At 40.0% G+C, this 16,396-nt stretch overlaps 1 protein-coding gene across 3 annotated transcripts in view; it reads right to left on the reverse strand.

The window, feature by feature from the left end:
* CTNNA2 (catenin alpha 2) overlaps window positions 1-10,492 on the reverse strand; it is a 1,127,693-nt gene extending 1,117,201 nt beyond the window's left edge. For 2 of the 3 annotated variants that reach the window (XM_036931099.2, XM_036931097.2), the window contains exon 1: window positions 10,302-10,492. The gene's annotated coding sequence lies outside the window, so the exon portion shown is untranslated. The remainder of the gene's footprint in view (window positions 1-10,301) is intronic. The other variant, XM_057497052.1, reaches the window with a different exon arrangement.
* Between the last annotated feature and the right edge of the window lie 5,904 nt (window positions 10,493-16,396).

Consider the following 16,396-nt stretch of genomic DNA (forward strand, 5'->3'; position numbering starts at 1 on the left):
GAAAGAGGCAGATCCTAGACCTAGCAAAGCTTGTGTCTTTTGAAGAGAATTTTTCTTTAATTTTGATAAGGCATAGTTTATCTTTTTCTTTTAATTTTAGGACTAGTGCTTTTTGGGTCATATCTAATACATCCTTGCCAAACTCCAAAACCACAAAGGTTTTCTGTTTTTCTTATAGAAATTTATGTATTCTAAATCACAGACAAATCTCTAAAACATTACGCTCAATGAAAGACACAAAAAGGAGTACCTAGTCCATAACTCAATCTATATCCATTTCTAGAAGAGGAAAAACTAATCTAAAGAGATGGAAAGCAGACCAAACAGAAGGGGATTCTCCCGTCATTGGAAATATTCTATATCTTGATGCACTGGTTGATTACACGGGTGTATTTGTCAACACACAAACATACTCAAAGTGGATATACTTTATTATTCATGAAACGTACCTCAACAAATTTGATTATAAAAATATTTAATGGTATTTGGGGCTGGACTGGTAGAAATACTGGCAACCACATAGTCTTATGAGATAAGATTTAGGGAGTAATCAAGGTTTTGCTGTCCTGTGGCAAAAATATTAACCTCAGCATATATGTAACTTCTTAAATAAATATTATCTTATTCTAAATGCAAAAATGCCATTTGGTCTTTCAAAGACAGCAGCATTACTCAGACAAGCCAACTGCACACTGAGCTAGTCTTTACATGGAGGTAGCAACTGACTTACACTGCCAGTCCAGGAAAGGCTTTTTTAAAAACAGAGAGGGAAGGATGGAGAAGTAAGGAAAGGAAAAATGCTCTTTGGTTCTCCCCTGGCCCAGAGGTTCTGTGCAGCTCAATGTGCTTCACCTTTCTTGGGGAAGGGAAGCATGTGCTACTGAAGGTGAAGGTTTTTCTCATGTAGCAGCAGTTTATGTTCCAAAAGAGAGGAAAAAAAAAAAGACACAGTGCGAAATAATTCATTATGCCTTGAAGTTTTAAGGGAAACTCACATGTAGAAATATAGAATTTTATAGTTAGAAGATACCCTGTATATAATCTAGTCCAATTCACTTACAGTACAGATTAAACAAATAAGCCTTGGAGAGTCTGAGGCTTGTTTAGTCATGGAAATAGTCAGCTGGTTAAAAACCTGCAAGAAGAGCCCAGGTGTCCAGATTTCTGATTCAGGGCTTTTCTAAAATTACAATCTCTAGCCCAATGCTCTGCACAGGGCAGGTATTATTTTTAAATAACTGTGGAAAGAACTCATGCTAGGTAATATGATAAAAAATACATAGAAAGCATAAGTGAATAGAGTGATAAATTTAGATGGAGACTTTTTTTTTCCCCAGTGAGTTCTGTATATACTTCTTTATGCCACTTCTGAGTATTAGAGGCAGAAAATCATACTTAGTGAAATTACTTTGGCAGGTATCACTGCCTAAAGAAAGAGAATGAAGACAGGTGGTAAACTATCAAGAACTGTCAGATACCCTTTCCCAGAAATATATGAGGACAATTAGCTCTTTCTGCGATAGTTAAGGGTTATTTCTACCTTCTTTTTGAAAGATGAATTAATGATATTTAGCAACTGCTTAAGCCTGGGAATTTAAGATAAACTTGGAAGACTGACTTCTCACCAAACCCTCATCTAATCACAATTAAAATCAGATGGGAAAATCACATCCTTTGGTAATTTATAGAGTCTTTGTGCTCCCTGATTAAGCTGTGGGAGAAATGACATATCTCCATCAAGAGCTCCTGACTTTAGTTGTGAAACATAAAGGCGCCCAGGCAGAGAAAGACAAATACCATATGATTCCACTTATTTATGGAACATAATAACAAAGCAAACAGAAGGAACAAAACAGCAGTAGACTCATAGGCACTGAGAAGTGACCAGCGGCTACCAAGGGGCAGGGGGAGGAGGATGAAGGGGCACAATAATTTACAGCAGAAGTTGATCATGGGGACAGTAGTACAGCATGGAGAATATAGTCAATGATTCTGTAACATCTTTCTACACTGACAGATAGTAACCGCACTAGAGGGGGTGATTTAATAACATGTGTAACAGTTAAACTACTGTGTTACGCACTTGAAACCAACATAAGACTATATATCAATGATACTTCAATTAAAAAAAAAACCAAGGCACCATAAAAAAAATCTTGGACTTACTGAAGATACGTAATGAACAACATAAACTCAATTTACACAACATGAATGTATCAAAAGTGTCCTATTAATTTATTGTTATGGTTCTATAGCCCTTGGAATCTTATAAAATTAAATTCCTTATTTTACCAAAATTCCAATGGAATGTCCATTCATTTACTGTAGGAGCAATGGAGCAAGTTAGAATAATGCTTGATTTGAAAGTGGATACCAGTCAGCCAGCTCACAGAACAGTTACATTTCTTGGCTCCCCCAAAAAACAGCAAGCAAACAAAATAGCAAGATACTGAAAAACAGCAAGATACCAAAAAAAACAACATCTAATTTTACATATATATTTTTCATCCATGATCTAGTTTTAAAGACTGTTAACTGAAATACACATGTGTTTACATACATGTATGCATCTATATGTATATATATGTGATTTAAAACAACTAAAACATAGATTATATCAGCACAACAGCAAAATATAGAAAACCCCTAATTGAGCAGGGGCTTATAAATCACTCAGCTCAATAGGTGAAAAAAAAAACTAATTCATTTTGTCTCACTCTTAGTCTGTCTCTCTGTTTGGTCACCACCTTAACTTATGGGCAACACAAAGTTAACAAATTGCTTATTTCACTCCTATGAATACACATTAACATCTGAAAAATCATAGTCTGTGAGTTGTGCACACAGAGAGACCCTATAAATAAAAAAGAAATGAAATTAAGTTTTATAGAGTCAGACTGTCACTTTGTATCTTTATAATGTGCTACAAGTACTAATCTCAGAGAGCTGTAGAATGGAGAATATTTGTGGTTGAGTTAGAATTAATCTCCAAGGTAAAAATTCACTTTTAATGAAAATAAAAATGTCTGAAAGTAAAGTCAGTCAAAAATCACTAGTGCTTTAATATGGAGGTTACTGTAAGTGATACATTTGAAAATGTTTTATTTAGATCTGCTGAATCTTTAAAACATCAGAATACTGTTAAATATTAAAATAATAAAAATGTTAAGGTCTACAGTCTGTTAACTTTTGGAAATACATTCATCTTTATAACCACGTACATAAGACACTATTCATGAGACCAGTTTTGTGTGTCATAACCACAAAAAATAAGCAAAGAAGAACATTTTACTATTTTGGAGAAAGCAATGAAATTCTGTCTACTAAAAATAGTAAAACCTCAGCACTGTAAATACTGACACTTGAAAATTGCAGGTAAAAATTTCCAGAAATCCTTTTTCTGATAACATAACCCAATTCACATCACTTCTGCTGTTGGATAAATATTTCATATATATATATATATATATATATATATATATACACACATATATGTATGTATGTGTGTGTGTGTATGTGTATATATATATGTATATGTATATGTATATGTATATGTATATGTATGTATTAAAACAGTTAACAAACACCAATCAAAAATAAAGGTGTATGAACAAATGTAGCCAGCAAGCAATTATCACCCCACCCTGAGCAGATATTTAACTTTCTCAACGCACATTCCCAGGCAGACCTTCTGTCATCATGCCTTAATATTCCAGTAAAACACTTAAAAGGGCATAATCCATTGGAATCATTAATAATCTTGAATACCAAAAAGAAAAAGAGGTGGGTGGGGTGAGACTGTGGTAGTTAGGAAAAGTCAACAATTAAGTAAAAATAAAGTTCCTGGAAATACAATTATCCTAACAATTACTGATTTCATATATGTCAAAATAAAATAATCCTGATTAAATACTCTCCAAGGTACAGTCCTGGGATATTTGTGGGTTAAGGCAAAACAAAAAAGAGTTGTAATAATCGTAAAACTAAAGGTTGTTTAGAAAGGCCAAGTTTTCTTTCTGCCTTCAAGTTGAAAGAAAAGCAATACAAAGAGTACTTTGGGTCCTCACTATGCCAGACCTTGGAGTTTGTGTCTTGGGACAGAGCATTGTGTGAGACAAGTTGAAACAAGTTCCATGGGTAGCTAACACATTCTGCATTACAATGAGTCCCACACTACAATGAGTTGTCTTATTCCAAATGATAGTGTAATTATTCCAAGTGTGTGTTAATACCTCTTAACACACTCACCAGTATGTCAAGTATTCTAGTAAATACTCTTCCCAAACACACAGGGCTTCTCCTTTTGCACTTGCTCCATCTGTGGTTCCCACCCAGCATGAAATCCTTCCTGGGGGAGGAGCCAAGACGGCGGCATGAGTAGGACAGTGGAAATCTCCTCCCAAAACCAACACACTTTTGAAAATACAAAAAATACAACTATTCCTAAAAGAGAGACCAGAAGATACAGTACAACAGCCAGGCTACATCTACATCTGCGAGAACTCTGCACCTCACAAAGGGGGAAAGATACAAGCCGCGGGCCGGCGGGACCTGAGTGGTCCCCCCACCCCAGCTCCCCGGCAGGAGGAAAGGAATCAGAGCAGGGAGGGAGTGGGAGCCCAGGACTGCTAAATACCCAGCCCTAGTCATCCACACCAGGAGCACAGATACACAGTGCATGGTGTGCTGGATAATAGGGAAACAACAATAAAATCTGCGAGTGGGTTCCCACAGAGAGCACCCCTGGGACCAAAGAAAAGCGAGTGCTTTTTGAAAGCCTTAAAGGGACAGGGGCCTCACAGCTGGACAGAAGCGTCCCGGCAAACTCAGCCCAGTAGCTGTGAATCCCAGGGAACTCCAGGCACCCTAACCCTATGGGAGGCAGCAGCGCAGCTCTGAGGCCCCGCACAGCGATAAACAACCTCCCATCCATTCCTCCTCCGGTGGCCCCACCATAGCAGGGGAGCAGCCTGAGAGCAGCTGTGCCCACAGCAACCGCCCAGAGCCTCCTCTGCAGCCACCCAGGCCAGACTTAGAGGCCCCATTGGTGCACAGCTGCCCAGCACAAGCCACTAGGGGTCGACGTTCTCTCAGGAGAGGAAGGCGACCAGCAAGCAATAAGGGACTTTGTTCTCCCAGCTGACATACACACCAACTGCCCACAACTACCTCTATCACCATGAAAAGGCAGAATAATTTGATCCAGACAAGAATAACCCAGACAACCCTTGAGAAGGAGCCTAGGGAGATACATTTAACCAATCTTCCTGAAAAAGAATTCAAAATAAAGGTCATAACCATGCTGATGGAGCTGCAGAGAAATATGCAAGAGCTAACGGATAAAGTTGGGAGGGAGAATACAGAAATAAAACAATCTCTGGAAGGACATAAGAGCAGACTGGATGAGGTGCAAGAAGCCGTTAATGGAATAGAAATCAGAGAACAGGAACACAGAAAAGCTGAGGCAGAGAGAGATATAAGGATTTCCAAGAATGAAAGAATACTAAGAGAACTGTGTGACCAATTCAGACGGAACAATATCCACATTACAGGGGTACCAGAAGAAGAAGAGAGAGAAAAAGGGATAAAAAGTGTATTTGAAGAAATAATTGCTGAAAACTTCCCCAAACTGGGGAAGGAAATAGTCTCTCAGACCACGGAAGCCCACAGAACTCCCAACAGAAGGGACCCAAGGAGGACAACACTAAGACACATAATAATTAAAATGGCAAAGATCAAGGACAAGGACAGAGTATTAAAGGTAGCCAGAGAGACAAAAAAGGACACGTACAAAGGAAAACCTATCAGGCTATCATCAGACTTCTAAACAGAAACTTAACAGGCCAGAAGATGGCATGATATATTTAATGCAAGGAAACAGAAGGGCCTTGAACCAAGGATACTGTATCCAGCACTATTATCATTTAAATACAAAGGAGGGATTAAACAATTCCCAGACAAGCAAAAGTTAAGAGAATTTGCCTCCCACAAACCACCTCTACAGGGTATTTTAGAGGTACTGCTGTAGATGGAAGCACTCCTAAGGCTAAATAGATGTCACCAGAGAAAATAAAATCACAGCAAAGAAAGCAGACCAACCAAATACTAACTAAAGGCAACAAATAAAATCAACTACTCACAAAAGCAGTCAAACGTAACATAAAAGAGCACAAAATAAAACACCTAACATATAAAGAATGGAGGAGGAGGAATAAGAAGAGAGAGAAATAAAGAATCATCAGACTGTGTTTACAATAGCTCAATAAGCGAGTTAAGTTAGACAGACAGTTAAGAATCTAACCATGAACCTTTGGTAACCATGAATTTAAAGCCTGCAATGGCAATAAGTACATATCTTTCAACAATCACCCTATGTAAATGGTCTGAATGCACAAATCAAAAGACACAGAGTAACAGAATGGATAAAAAAGCAAGACCCATATATATGCTACTTATAAGAGATGCACCTCAAACCCAAAGACATACACAGACTAAAAGTCAAGGGTTGGAAAAAGATATTTCACACAAACAACAGGGAGAAAAAAGCAGGTGTTGCAGTACTAGTATCAGACAAAATAGACATCAAAACAAAGAAAGTAACAAGAGATAAAAAGGACATTACACAATGATAAAGGGCTCAGTCCAACAAGAGGATATAACCATTATAAATATATATGCACCCAATACAGGAGCACCAACATATGTGAAACAAATACTAACAGAATTAAAGGAGGAAATAGAATGCAATGCATTCATTTGAGGAGGCTTCAACACACCACTCACTCCAAAGGACAGATCCACGACAGAAAATAAGTAAGGACACAGAGACATTGAACAACACACTAGAACAGATGGACCTAATAGACATCTACAGAACTCTACACCCAAAAGCAGCAGGATACACATTCTTCTCAAGTGCACATGGAACATTCTCCAGGATAGACCACATACTAGGCAACAAAAAGAGCCTCAGTAAATTTAAAAAGATTGAAATTCTACCAACCAACTTCTTGGACCACAAAGGGATAAAACTAGAAATAAATTATACAAAGAAATCCTTCCTAGGAGTCTCTGTCCAAGCTCCAGGGCTACCCCTAAATATAATCTTTCCCTGGTTATGTAAACATCTGTACTCTTCAGAGTTCCTCTAACACTTAACTTACTCTTCATTTATTTCCAGTATATAATCATATAATGTCTTGGGTTGCTTTAAAACCATTTTTTCCTAATTACAGTAAGGCTACAATGCATGCTTTGCTTGTACAAGTACTGTGCTTAACACATCTACCCCTTAAAGCAATCCCATGAATCAGAGTCTACCATAATTCCCAATCTGAAGATGAGGAAAATGACTGAATAAGTACACAAGGGCACAACAGTACTACTTAAGTAGTGTGCACTCCAATCTAAAGCTCTCTCCAAACATCTTGTTCTTTGCCATTGCGAAATAAGACCTCTTACAAATGCCTGTTGTCCTCAACGAGACTGTAAGCTAAGGTCAAAGAGTGTCATTTACTTCTTTCCAATACCTCATGTCACTTAGCAGAGGGTAGGGCAGGTTTTAAGAACTCTGAGGGAAGGAGGCACAGAGACTGTATCCAAAATATTTCTGACAGGCTCCGTAATATGTTCTGTTGGATCTTAATGTGTACCATATACTGTAAAAAGTCCACTGAGCACAGAAGCTTCTAGAAATGAAATTCTTCAGAGGAAGTTTATCTTTATCTGTAAATGGATTATGGTCAGAGTAGTCGGTTGGGTTCTTTTTAAGATACTAGTTCCTCTTCCATTTCATATTTTATTAATTTTACTTGTAATTCTCAAAATCTTGCTACAAAGAAACGTTACTTATTTTCTATTAATTAATAACCTTGTATATTGTTTTCACTAAGAGGAGGAATGTTTACAAAGGAGACAAGCGAAAGGTACCTTAGGAAGCACAGTATTAAAAACAGGAGGCATGAACCCACATTACTGTGTAGCAAAACTGCAGTAAGGAAACAGCAGGGCTGTGGAGGGCCTGTCTCCTCCCCACAACCTCAAAGCAGCAGAGATATTGAAAGCAGAAGTCATTTGTAAGTAAATAAAAAAATAAAACTTACTCATTATATCCATCTATGATTACTTCCAAAGTCTTTTACTAGCTTCATAGCATTCCAGGAAAAGGAACAACGGCAGAAACACCCCTGTCCACAGTTGTGCTTACTACCAAGTAATGTACCCATTCAGGTACACACAGAGTTGACTGCAATTCTGCATCAGGATGTTGGAAAAACTGATAATTCAACCAGGCTTTCACCACATAGCTGTGGGTCAGCCAAATCACTAATGGAATTCCATTCCTACCTAGGAAAGCTGGGGCAGGGGGAAGGTCCATCATTCCTAACATCACACTTCCTAAAAACCAATTCAGATGATTAACCATACCAGCTCTTCATCAAAATCAGCACTCAGTCATTTTGGAAGGTAATTCTCTTCATCTCAATCCCTGTTTTACATTCCCATAAAATACAAAAGTGCACATTGCTCTACTGGCATATAATAATTTCAATGAAAAGATTTTTAAAAATCAATAATTTTCTCCACAGGATAGTTTCTTACTGGCAGCCTCATTGAATCCACCGTTAATTTCACTCCCTACTCACACACTCATTAAATATAAAACACAGCTATTCTACAGATATTGAGGTTTTTGGTTTTTGTTGTTTTTTTTAAAAGGACAATATAGATAAGGCAAAATTTAGTCAAATACTCCCTTTCTGACTTATACTTTCTATTGGACCTTTCTGAAATGATGAATAGACTAAACATTCTGGAACATGGCTGTCCCATCATGTATAAATAAACTTTTCAGCAGCAATGCTTACAAAAAAGAAGATTGCCAAATTACTATAAATATAATAATATATATAGGACTATGGACAAAGACATATAACAGGAGGGGTTAAAGTGGTGTAAGCTGAAGAGAGCAAAGTAAACATATCCTTTGGTGAAAACAGTGATACAAAACCAGCCGGATGTTTAAATTGTTAATAATGGCCCTAGAGCGAATTCAACTTTTCCATAGGTGTAAACCACAAACAAACTCACACCGTATGTTTCTCTTCACACATCTCCACAATCACTGTAAGGTGGATGAGCAGTGGTTGGAGTATCCGTCAAGGGCTGTAACACAGCTAATGCTGTCAAAATGGTATGTTTATAAGCCTGTGGAGCATAACCTCATTGTCCAAAAACTCCTATCCATTGTCCTCCTTTAAAAGTTAAAACATAATAAACAAAAGTACATCTCTTCCACCCTTCTGCTCTCTGTATTCCCAAATCAATCTACCTTGGTGCTTTGTACGCTTACTAAAGCATTCCACGAATAATGCTGTAGTGCACATGCATTAAAGTTTGGAGAGTTTCTGCCTTTGAAGGAGATAGTGAACAGGACTAAGGACACACGGGTTCAATTCCAAGCCAAATATTAGGCGGGTGGTTTGAAAATACCAACTCAAAGAGGCCTAGGGAGAAAGGACACCGGCGTCCAGGGCCACCACCCTTCCTCTCCCCTCCCCTTTCCCTCTCTTGCTCTCTTCCTCCCTTCTCTTCTTTCCTTGTGGTCTTACAGAGACAAAGCAGGGAACGCTGGGTTTAAAATTAGTGAGACACACACTGGGAATATGTAATTCCCAGGAGGAAAAAAGAAACTGCTAAAGGTGTGTGTGTGTGTGTGTGTGTGTGTGTGTGTGTGTGTGTGTGTGTGATGGGGGGGCAGTTGTTCCAACATGTGTAAGTGACAGCCCGCCCCACCCCCACCCTAACACCGCACAGATCCATGGACTCTCCCTCAAGCCGCGTCTCTTTGCAGTTTCCAGTACTCTTTCTAACTTGACCCTTAATTCAAATAATTTAGGGACCTGCAGGGCATCCACTGGGCAAGAGTGTGTGTCTCAGTATATGTACCCAATTTTGTAGAAGACCCTGAATCCGGACAGTTGTACCAGGCAAGGGATCTCCCACTAGGGAGAGGGGTGAAGAGGAAAGGGAAGCAGGGCTGCGCTCTCGAGCGAGGGGCTGAAAGGCAGACAGGGAAGAAAGAAAGGGTGGGAAGGAAGTGTGGCTGGGAGAGAGGAAGAAAGGGATGAAAGAAAGGCTGGAAGGGAGAAAGGAGGGGTGAGGAGAGAGGGATGTTGGGAAGGATGAGGGCGGGAGGGCTGGGGAGCGGGAGGGAGGGGAGAATGGAGAGGATGGGAGGGAAGCAGGCGGGGAGAGAGGGAGGCAGGCTCGGACTGAGGATGCTCTTGCCCGGGACTCACCTCTGCGGGTCGGTGGGAGTTTCTCGCCGCCTCCTCTTTCTTGCCTGTTCCCAGCAGCTGCGGGGTGATCAGAAGGGGCCGGAGAGGCGGCGGCGGGGACGAGGGCGGCAGCTGCTGCAGCCGCCTCTGGCCGAGGTGCGGTGCCTCCCGCTCCGCCCGCCAGCCCGGGTCTCCGCCTCACTCGCGGCTGGAAGCGAAGCCGCTCCCCCCCGCCCGCCCGCCCGCCCCGCGTCCTGCCCAGGCGCTAGCGGCAGCGGCCCGGATCGCCGCTAGGGGAGGCGGCCAGTGCGCAGGCGCGGCCGCCTGCTGGCTCGCTTGCGCGTGCCCGAGGCTCGGCGGGGTGAGAGGCGGCTTGAGGTCGGGGGTGCGGGCGCGCGCGGCCTGGGAGCGCCCAGCGGGCGGCGCGGGGAGGAGCCGGGGAGGAGAGGCCGGCTCCGCTTCAGGTGGGGTGAGGGGACGGCGATGGAGGGGCCCTGCCGGAGGGCGCAGGTGCTGTGTCCATGGCAACCGCGTTACCCTCCGGGCGGGGGGCCTGGGCTGAGTCGCCAGGAGCTGGGTGCACCGGGGACCGAGACCCCGCGGGGAGAAGTCCTGCGAGGAGAAGAGGACGCGGGGGCCGAGTAGGTAGAAAGGGTGAGCCCGAGAGGGCGCGGGCACGTGGCAGAAGGAGGGCAGGGCCCCAGCGCATCGCAGGCAGAGACGCATGCGGGAGGGAGGTTTGTAGGACCTGGAGTCCCACAGGAGGACTGGACCTTAAGAGGACCAGAAGAAGACGGTAGTGTTAAAACAAATAGATCACTTGGTCATTTAGCAAGGCTTTGTTGAGTGCTGTCTCTGTGGAAGTCATTGTGCTTTTATTGATTCAAAAACTACAATGATCCCTTAATTTGCACCAGGCACTCTACTTAGACATTTTGAGACACGTTTAATATCCGGGGTTTGTCCTCTCAGAGCTTATACTTTAGTTGGGGCACTTACACAGAGACTGCAGGGAATATATGCCCTGCCCACCACCATCAACTGGGGCTACAACCTACTGCTACACAAGTGCTAGAAGCCAAGCAGGTGCAGAGCTACACTAAACGCGAAACATAAGTTACACTTATCTTTGTTCTGCTACAGTGCCAAATGACTTTTTTTTTTTTTTAATCTCAGAGAAAAATAAAGACAAAGAAATCCTATGGCAGTTTGGTACGATACAAGCGATGCTGCATTCACCGCATGCTCCCTTCCTGGTCTCCTTGTCCACCAGCACCGATGCGTTTGTTCGTGCCGACACTTGTACGGCTTTATGTCACTCGGTGCATGTAGTTTATACTCCTTCATTGGCAATGTCAGCGATGTTACAACCCACTTTCATTCTCAAACTGGCATCTGCAGTTGTTTGAAAATTATGCCAAACCCAAGTGTCTTATTCTCTCCGGGCAATAACTTGAGAGCTCTACCTCTGTCCATTCCTTTATCTTTCTTTCTCAATATCTTCTTGCCTTACTTTTTCTTGTCACCAACCCTTTACCAATTTAAAATTCCTGTGAGAAAGTGGACGGGGGTCACTAGATAGAGGTTTAAGAAAAACCTCCTTAGCCAATATTTCAGTACCACGGACAGTGGCACCGAATGCTCCTCCCAACAAGATTTTTCCTTAGGCTCAGCCTATAGAAACAGGAGAGAGACGCTAAAGCTACAGGAAGTGCTTCAAGAAAGTAAATGCAGAGCGCCACATGATTTGTTCTAAAAGATCTGAATAGAGTGGGAAAGGAAAGAGCATACCGTGGACTGGAATAGATGGGAAGGAAGTGGGCCCTTCACCAAGACTTATAAGAATGTGTAAGATTTAGGGAGGCATCACAGGGCTTTAAAATGCTAAGAGGGGGATAATTTAGTCAGGCAGGGGGCTTAATAAAAGTTGGGATCGTCCATACTACTGCTACACAATATTTTCCTGGAGGCAGAAGACACCTCTGATTTCAAATGGTCCACGACTGTGGAAAGAGTAAAGTAGTTCCAGTTAATGAGGTCAAATACTCTTTCGAGGACTGACATTTTTGTTATTTCTGTGATTTTTCATTCTTTAGTTAGGCTAGAGGGAATAAGCTAAAAAATACTGGCCAAAGAATTATCAGACAAGTTCACGTATTTAACTTGAGAGGATTCATTATAACTTTGTGCCTTGTTTTAAATCAGGTTTAAATTTATGTCTCTCTGTTTTAATTGGCAGCTGACAGAAAAAAAAAAAAAGGAAAAACAAAAACAACCTCATATAGACCAAGCACCGTCTTGTCAAAATGAGACTTTCTTGTTTTGTTTTATAGTGACTTTCAAAACTATCAGATATTATGGAGAGACCTTTAAAAGTCATTTGTAAAATATATGTAAGATTTTTGTCAATGCAATTGCTAGAGAGTTATTAAAAAAATAGCATAAAAATCATCCCTTATTTCTCAGGGACCCTTGATGCCCCTCACTCTTCCTTCAAAATGTACCAATCTATTGTCTGTCAATCAGACAGGAATAAAAAATTACTCAGGCAATGCACTTATATCACTAGCATGCATAAAGCAGCTGAGATTTTTGTTCTTTACATCCACAAAACTCACTAACTTTTATGTTTCAAATGAAGGGGAACCTCCACCCCTACTTACCCTATGGAAGCATTCAAATTGAGTATTATTTTAGCCATATTTATTTCTCACTGACAACAGTCTAAACATCTTTGCACAAATAATGGCTATCACTGGATATTTAAAAGCTATCATTTTATTTGTCTGCATCCTAAACCAAGAGATTTTTTTTTAACTTTATATCTTTGGTTTGACACTGTGAATTTGGCTAGTTTCAATTTTCTTGATATAAGTGTTGTCCTTTATTCAATGACATAAACATACGCAGCCCTCAGAAAAACAAGCAGTTTTTCTCAATCCTCTGCACATATTTAAGCCAAAATAAAAAACAAACAAAAAGTACTGTTAAAAGTACAGTTTTTATAATTGTATGCAAATAAAAAAGTATTGTATATAATTAAAATATAGTTTGCATTACAAAAAGATGACATCTAGATATTTAGAATAGACTCCAAACCAACACTGGTAATCCTAAGTAAAATTATCCATATGGCTAGGAAGAATTAATATTATCAAAATGGCCATCCTACCTAAAGCAATCTACAGATTCAATGCAATCCCTCTCAAAATACCAACAGCATTCTTCAATGAACTGGAACAAATAGTTCTAAAATTCATATTGAACCACAAAAGACCCCAAATAGCCACAGCAATCCTAAAAAAGGAAGAATAATACAGGAGGGATCTCACTTCCCAACTTCAAACTCTACTACAAAGCCACAGTAATCAAGACAATATGTTACAGGCACAAGAATAGACCCACAGACCAGTGGAACAGAATAGAGAGTCCAGATATTAGCCCAAACATATACGGTCAATTAATAAACGATCAAGGAGCCATGGATATACAATGGGGAAATGACAGCCTCTTCAACAGCTTGTGTTGGCAAAACTGGACAGCTACATGTAAGAGAATGAAACTGGATCATTGTCTAACCCCATACACAAAAGTAAATTCAAAATGGATCAAAGACCTGAATGTAAGTCCTAAAACCATAAAACTCTTAGAAAAAAACATAGGCATAATCTCTTGGACATAAACATGAGCACCTTCTTCATGAACATATCTCCCCAGGCAAGGGAAACAAAAGCAAAAATAAACAAGTGGGACTATATCAAGCTGAAAAGCTTCTGTACAGCAAAGGACACCATCAATAGAACAAAAAGGTATCCTACAGTATGGGAGAACATATTCATAAATGACAGATCTGATAAAGGATTGACAGCCAAAATAAATAAAGAGCTCACATGCCTCAACAAACAAAAAGCAAATAATCCAATTAAAAAATGAGCAGAGGAGCTGAATAGACAGTTCTCTAAAGAAGAAATCCAGATGGCCAAAAGACACATGAAAAGATGTTCCACATCGCTAATCATCAGAGAAATGCAAATTAAAACCACAGTGAGATATCACCTCACACCAGTAAGGAGGCCACCATCCAAAAGACAAACAACAACAAATGTTGGCGAGATTGTTGAGAAAGGGGAACCCTCCTACACTGCTGGTGGGAATGTAAATTAGTTCAACCATTGTGGAAAGCAATATGGAGGTTCCTCAAAAAGCTCAAAATAGAAATACCATTTGACCCAGTAATTTCACTCCTAGGAATTTACCCTAAGAATGCTGCAGCCCAGTTTGAAAAAGACATATGCACCCCTATGTTTATTGCAGCACTATTTACAATAGCCAAGAAATGGAAGCAACCTAAGTGTCCATCAGTAGGTGAACGGATAAAGAAGATGTGGTACATATACACAATGGAATATTATTCAGCTTTAAGAAGAAAATAAATCCTACCATTTGCAACAACATAGATGGGGCTGGAGGGTATTATGCTCAATGAAATAAGCCAGGCAGAGAAAGACAAGTACCAAATGATTTCACTCATCTGTGGAGTATAAGAACAAAGGAAAAACTGAAGGAACAAAACAGTAGCAGACTCACAGAACCCAAGAATGGACTAACAATTACTAAAGGGAAGGGTTCTGGGGAGGCTGGGTAGGAAGAGAGGGATAAGGGGACAAAAAGGGACATTACTATTAGCAGACATAATGTAGGGTGTGGGCACTGGGAAGGCTGTACAACAGAGAGGAGACAAGTAGTGATTCTATAGCATCTTACTACACTGATGGACAGTGACTGTAATGGAGTATGTGGTGGGGACCTGATGATGGGCAGAGTCTAGTAAACATAATGTTGCTCATGTAATTGTACATTAATGATACCAAAATTTAAAAAAAACATGAAAAGAAAAAAAAATTATCCATAGGGCTTATACATTAAAACATCAGGTCTCTACATGCTGGAACCTTCATTCAGTCTGTTAGCTCCTGAAATTTCTCTATCAACTCTTCTTGACCAATTCATTTTTTAAAAATAGATTATATATTTTACAGCAGTTTGAAGTTCACAGCAAAATTGGGCAGAAAGTAGTTTCTATATACCTCCTACCACCACTCAGGCCAAACCTCCCCCACTGTTGACATCCCTCACCACAGTGTTACATTTATTAAAATATATAAACCTACACTGACAAATCATTGTCACTCAAAGTCCACAGTTTATACTAAGGTTCACTCTTTCACATTCTATGGGTTTTGACAAATATATAAATGACATGTATCCACCACTGTAGTATCATAACAGAATAATTTCACTGCCCTAACATCTTCATCTTCTGTACTCTGCCTTTCATCCTTCCCTCCCCGCTAACCCCTGACAACCACTGATATTTTTACTGTATCCCATTTGCCTTTTCCAGAATGTCATACAGTTGGAATCAGACAGTATGTGACTTTTCAGATATGCTTCTTTTTTTTAGTAATATACATCTATGTTTCCACCAAGTCTGCTCTCCACTTCAAAGCTTATTTCTTCTTAGGTGCTGAATAATATTCCATCATCTGGATGTATAGTTTATTCATTCATTTACTAAAGGACATCTTGGTTGCTTCCAGCTTTTGGAAATTATGAATAAGTATAATATAGAAATTTTACTTCTTAATAACCTCCTAAACATGTCAGACTTTCTTAGAATACTTTTTGCACATAAGTAGTACACCAGGATTACTTCTTGCATGATTCAGGTTCTCACAAACCCAGCAGATTTCTACTATCTAAAAAAATAACCCCAAATGAAACTCTCACTTTTATTATTTTTATGTACTCCTATTATTATTAAAAATTAAATAATTTCTTTTAGAATTCCTGTTTCTACCTACTCTATCAACTCTTACTTTCCTTTTTCAAGCATATGTATCATTTGCATCCCTAGGTAATCATTCACATCCCTGTGGGTGTATAGTGTAATGGTATGCATATGCAAATGCCATTTTTATGTTTGCAAGTATATATAAGGGATGTTTAGGAACCACATGTATAAAATTTCTTCCTTTTGCATTCTCAATCATTATAACTGCAACATTATATAGACAGAATGTGGTAGGCAGAATAATGGACCCCTAAAGACTTCC

The sequence above is a fragment of the Manis pentadactyla genome, chromosome 2 (genome assembly GCF_030020395.1).
Source record: "Manis pentadactyla isolate mManPen7 chromosome 2, mManPen7.hap1, whole genome shotgun sequence".
Taxonomy (NCBI): Eukaryota; Metazoa; Chordata; class Mammalia; order Pholidota; family Manidae; genus Manis; species Manis pentadactyla.